Source organism: Arachis ipaensis, chromosome B04 (genome assembly GCF_000816755.2).
Source record: "Arachis ipaensis cultivar K30076 chromosome B04, Araip1.1, whole genome shotgun sequence".
Taxonomy (NCBI): Eukaryota; Viridiplantae; Streptophyta; class Magnoliopsida; order Fabales; family Fabaceae; genus Arachis; species Arachis ipaensis.
Window position 1 is genome coordinate 128,560,117 of NC_029788.2, and position 6,691 is coordinate 128,566,807.

Genomic DNA, 6,691 nt, shown 5'->3' on the forward strand with positions numbered 1-6,691 from the left:
ACCGACCGAGCCACTCCTGAGCTGCCGCAGCCATTGTTGGAGTTCCTAGTCACCGCTCGAATGCCCTGGAATTTCTATTGTCTTGCCCCAATTCAAGTTTAATGTCACTACCCTGGTTTAACCATTTTTCCTGGCTCTGTTTCAATTTTACACGCTAACCTGCCTTGGTTTCATTTAGCTGTTTGTTCTGGTTTTAATTCCATTTTAGTTTTGGTGTCGGCTTGAACTTTTAGTATTGTTCCTGCATTTGATTTCATCAAATTTGAATCCTACTGCAACCATTGTCATTACTATAGAAAAATTGACGCTATTGCAAATTAGGAAGAAAAGGAGATTGTCGCGTTTAAATTCCACGATTTTGGCTAATCGAGGTAGGGATTTTTCTTAAAATCTAGTTTATATTACAGAGTTGTTATAAATAGATATTAATGTGAGAAACATATGTCTGTGATTATGATTGTCTTATAAATATGGTTGTTTGCTGGACTGAATGACTGATTGCTTGATTGCTTGAGTAGTGTATGATTGCTGAAAAGAAATTAGTTTGAAAGGTTATTTGGTTGATTATTATAAAAAATGACTTTCTTGGTTTTGAAGCTATTTTTGATAATATAAACGAATCGGCTTTGGAAATGATTTGGAATATGAAACTGAATTAATTTTGGAAATGGTTTAGTTTTGAGTTAGTCTGACTTCATAAATGATTTAGTATTTGAGCTGGTTTGATTTTAAAAAGAGATTTATTATGGGCACTTATTCGCTTTGAAAATAATTTGATATTGGAACTGGTCGAATTTTGAAAATGAATGAGATTTGGGAATGGTTGAGAAAAGGTTTGAGAAATGTTTGGATGGGACCCGAAAAGAGTGGCAGGCTGGCAGCGTCCGAGTTTTAGAGGAGATGCTGCCGAAATTTTATAAAATTAGAAGTTTTATTTGAAGTGATTAATTAAAAAGATTTGTTTTTAAACATTATATGTTTAAGATTGATTTACTTATCAAAGAAAGAATTACATTTTGAATTGGGATTGTTAACGGACGGAATGGAAAGAAGGATGATGAAGATTTTCTTTGAAACATGGGTTTTGAATGAATTTGGAAATGAGATTTGGATTGATGAATGATTATGATGTTGAGAATATTGAGAATGTTGAGATATGAACTTTGAATTATTCATTTGGCTTATGAATTTGAACTATCTGAGATACGAGGTTCCCTGGATTAAGTACCATGGCTTGCCACCACGTGCACCAGGTTGAAAACTCGATACTCTGTTGACTTTACGACGTAAGTGTGACCGGGCACTATATAAATTCCCAGGAATGTTACCCCCATTGAGCAATATTGATTATTTAATAAAAAGCTATGCATAGACTCTTGGGGATGCACGTCGGAGGACAGTCTAAGGACAATTCAGACTTGTCGGATTGGCTGGATAACCGACAGATGAGCCTCATCAGCCATAGGACAGGCATGCATCATATGCATTTGTATGCTTTGCTTGGGTTTGAACTTGTTTTGTTTTGCCTAATTTCTAAAATGTTCTTAACTGCTACTTGAACTATCTGCTGTAACTGCTACCTAAACCTGTGCTTTCCTTGTCTGTCTTGCCTGTGTTTGTCTTGGCGTGCAATATTTGAGAATGAACTTTGATGCTGAATTAATGACTGTGTTGTTTGATTGCGTGGTTGATTTCTGATTGAGATTTTCTTATAAGAAAGAAAAGGTTTTGGATTTCTGAAGGATTAAACATTGTTTCTTTGAAAAGGTTTTGAACGATTTTCTATGGGTTTTTAAAAGATTCATAAGGCAATGATAATCACTGAGCTTGAAAATAGTTTTCTTATTAAATATCTTCTTGTGACAACTTTAAAACTTCGTTGTGAGACCGTGTGGTTAGGTTCTCACCCCCTACAGCTTTACCTTTTCAGGAACCTGATGAAGAAGCATTAAGAAGAGTTATACTGCGTTTTGTTTATATGTTGTTGTATTAATTAGATTATTTTCTTCCCTCGTCTTTGTTATTACAAGTTTGTAAGAGGGATAGGAATTGTATATTTTATATGTATAATATATTAAGTTATTATGTAAAGAGTCTTGTATATGAATCTATGCCGGCTTGTTTTTTTTATTTATTAAAGATAAACTATTTATTTCTGGTTTTCAAAGAAATCAGCGATACAGTGTCGAGTCACAGGCTCCTATTTTATTATTTAGTACGTAAAGTAGTCGTAATACTTCTTGCTATCAGAGTAGCGCAGCCGGAAGCGTGACTTCTGATAGTGGGGTGTTACATTATGGTATCAGAGCAGTCTTTCTTGTAGAGCCTTGGGAATGGACTGATTATGCTTCAATTGCATACTCTGAGAGTCTGTCATGTAGTAGGTCTTGTTTGAATAACGAGAATTAGAGCTTTATGCACATGACGGTCTATTGATTAATGTCATTAGTCTTGCATTGCATAATTCCTGGTATTAAGTTTGGCCGGCTTAACACTAGTGAATTATATATATGTAAGCACTAATGGGTTGTCATAGACGATATGCGAGTCATAGATAACGCGAGTCGTAGGTTTTGGGAACGTTAGAAACTAAGTTCCAGAGATTAGTTCCGTTTCGACGTATAATCTTTATTCGTGCTTGACATTATCTTTTTCTTTATCAATTATATTGGAATCCCTAGTTCTTGATTTCTTTCTTGGAATGTGATTTGGATATTTTTCTACTATATCTTGTCATTTATATATATCTTTACTTGATTATGTTCCTAATTGTTGTTTGAATCTTTAAGGAACATTCAATCTTGTTACTATTCATAAATATAGTATTTGTTGATTTGATCTCCAATTAGTTTTGGTGCAATATATAACTCCTTGATTCCTAAATCATTTGAAATATAAAGAGTCGCGATTCGTAGTAAACTGATTATGTGATTTAGTTCTCCTGTTTTGTGTTCTGTAACTATTGTGTGTCCTGCTCGGATTACAATCTTTGGTTTTGTGTTTCTTCGTAAAAATGATAAAAGTTGACCTTGTTTTGATAAAATGTATCAATTCTAGTAGTTTTGTTCTATAACTCTTATCTTGGAATCTTTTTAAAAATAGTCCCATTTTGGTTTTTTTCTGTTTGATTCTAATTGTAACCATTATTTGAATTCTGAATACAACAACTTTTGATTTTATAAGTACCTCCCTACAAAAAAAAAGGAGCAATTTCTTTATATAGTTAAAACATGCTTTTATTTAAAAGTACTACTTAGTCTTTATTTTATCCTTACAAGAATACTTTACTTTAGATTTTCTTATTTGAACATAATTTGATTCTTTTGCAACATTATTTGAATTTTTATGCGTGTATTTTACTTAATTATGTATCTACGAACTCTTTAAACTTTCTAAAGCAAGATTTCTGTTTTTATTTCAGTTAATTTTCATTTAATAAACTTCACACAAATCATTTTAATTTGAATTTGATCTAGTATAACATAATATTTACCTTTGTTTAGTTTTTTTGAAAAATATTGAATTTATATACTTTCTTTAGAAAAAGATAAACCAATTCCTTTAGGTTCAATTTGAAGTTGTTTTAAATTGTTGTACTCTCTTTCCTATTATTGCCCATGTTGAAACTTTTTGATTCAGAATTCCTTCTTAAGCTTTCGAATTAACTCCCTTGACACCACACTCCATTATTTATATACATCCTTGTTCAACTGTGAACCTGAGTATCCTCCCGATTTCTTGCAAATACCATTTGTGTCATTTGTAATATTCTCAAGTTTAGTATTTCTTACGTGTTAGCTTTTAGGGACGCGATTTGTGCACATAGAAAGTGAATTTGGTAAGTGTACGAGGTTTTAAGGAGTCGCGGAGTTTCGAGATAATGCAAACATCTATACTTTGTTTAGTTCCCTCAATTGTTTATTTCATATCTTTTCTTTTTACTAGGTAAGATGATCCTCCTCTTAAGTTTATCTATTCCTTGTAGACCTTTCATTTGATTGTGTTCCTACATATTCCCTTGGATTTTGTAAATGACGTCCTTGACTCTGGTTACTTTCTTGTGAATCTTGTACTTTGATTTAGCTTGAATTCCATTCTAATGGATGCACCATTTTCTTTTCATCGTCTCCATTGAAGTTCTTTAATCTTTCCATATGTCCACCTCTTATTTGTAAACTGTTATCTGAATCTTTAAGAACATCTATCATTGTCATTATACTTCTCTTTATGAAATCTTGCACTCTTTGACATAACATTGGAATTGTTTTAGGTACGATGCCGACCCTTAAATCTTTGAAAATGTAAAGTGTCTCTTTTTATTATATTGTATTGGCTTATGTGTTCTAAATTGTGCCATTCAATTTGATATATCGTTCCTCCTTCTCTTTTCTTGAAATGTAATTTAAATTTCCTTGCTTCACCATTTGCACCTTACGCATATCTTGATCTGCTTACACTTCTGACTGTGTTAAGGCTCTGGCAACACGGCTATTGATTCCATATTCTTCTACGAACTATGAAACCCCCGTGATCATTTGAAGTTGTTTTACAGTAATGCGCCACCATAGTCTTTAATCATCCCTTTTCTATGAAATCTCATACTTTTTCAACTCAGCTTAGATATGTTTTAAATTAATGTGCTGATTTTCTTCTTATTGATCCTATTGAATTTCTTTGATCCAAAGGTTATCCTTGAAGTTGTCAATTAATTTCTTTCTAGCAAACTCCATCGTTTGAGCATCCTTGTTTACCTGCAATTGCATTTATTCTTTCAAATTCTCGCGAACGAGGTTCTTGTCGCTTTTTCTTTCTTTTCTATGGTCTATTATCTTTCTGAGTATACTCGAGATTAGTTTTGGTATCTAGTGCGATCGCTAGACTTAATAAATGGCACATTAGCTCTTTAGAACATGTATGGTAGAGAATGGTGGAGAATGGTGGAGATAAGTTATGTTGAAGTTTGAATAGTTGAGTCCTTAAAGTTGGTATGAGATTAGTATCCGGACGTTGAGCACATCATTTTAACCCTGACTTGTTTTATAACCTTTTGCCGCCTTGCTTTACCACCACACGTTTGAAATATATTATTTTGTGCATCAAGCCTATCTTGTAACTTTGTTTCACATCATACTTATACCCTTTATATTTTTATGCCATATAAAAATTCTAGTATTTGAAACTATATAAATATATATATACTGAGAACTTTTTGCCTTTTCTTTAAATAAGTTCAAGAGCGCAGTAATATGAAATCTCTTTTATTTTATATCAATTTTCGAGGACGAAAATTTTTATAAGGTGGGTAGGATGTAAGACCCAAGATTTTTGAAAAGTCCTATTTAGAACTAATCCCAAATTATATATTTATTTATAGTTTTAATTTCAGTAATTATTCTTATTGAAAATAATTAAAGGCAATTAATTGGATTTGAAATAAATTAAGATTTTTATCCAAACTTTATACTTATGGATTATTTTCTTATTTATGAATAAAATTCTAGAAATTTGAGAGATAATGAGGTTTGGCTATTTAAATTAGAATTTTGTCTAACTTTATAATTATTGAATTATTTTCTATATTTAAGTTACAAAATTGGTAGTTATGAAATAATAAGAATTTAATATGATTTGATTTTAGATAATTTAATTTATATCATTTAATACTTTAAGTTAAAGATAAAGAAAATTAATTATATTACCAGGTATTTTCAATTAGAGTAATTTATTGAGAATTAATTAGTATTTTTATACCACAAATAATATTTTAAGGCAATTTTAGAGATTAAATTAGTTTTCAAATATTAATACTTTATGCTCCAATTTTACTAAAATTATTTTGCTCAAATTAAACCCAAAATCTCCAATTCCATACACAAACCCTAACCCTAATTAAACTACATTTTCCCCTTATCTCTAATGAAACCCTAAACCACATTACCTCCTTCAGCCACCAAAATCCCCTTTTTCCCCAAGCCCACGCACCACATTCATGGAAGAAAAATAAAAGGAAAGGGATAACGGAGAGAAGAGAGAACTGAAGGAGGAGAAGAGGAAGCTTGCGCCAGCGCCACGGGTCCCGCCACCGCCGCTTCATTGTCGTCGTCCTCGCGAACTACCACCGTGTGCCATCCCTAAGCTGCAGCACTGTGGAGCCAGCCTCGTCGCCTTCGCTGTTTGCGTCCCGTTGCCACTGCTGGAGGAAGGCCGCCGTTGCATCCAGCCACACCGTTACCAAAGAGCCGCCGATCCGCCGGTGGGAGACAGACCCATGAAGAGAGAAAGAGAGGGAGCTCGCACTGCCTTCTTGCGTCGGATCCGCCGTTTTTCGTCGCCGATGCCTGGTCACCATCGCCGAGCTGCATGTCGTCGCCGTTGAGGGAGTCGCCACAGTCGCGTTCTACTTTCCTATGTGCCTCCATCAGTGTCGATCTGTCACTGTTGTTGCCGAGTTGGTGTTGCCGCCGCTATTTGCCGTTCTAGGCTGCGCCGCCGCGACTGTCGTTGCCAAAAATGGTGCTGTGGCCATCAGAATTGCTTGGAGATCGCCGCTACCACCAGAAACTGCCACTGAGGTCTGGGTCTGCTTGGTAAGCTCTAATCTTGCCTCCGATCTTCTTTTTTATTAAGTTAGTTCTACCGTGAGGTATTACTGAGGTTGTTTAGGTTAGGTTATACAGTCACCGTTGCTGCT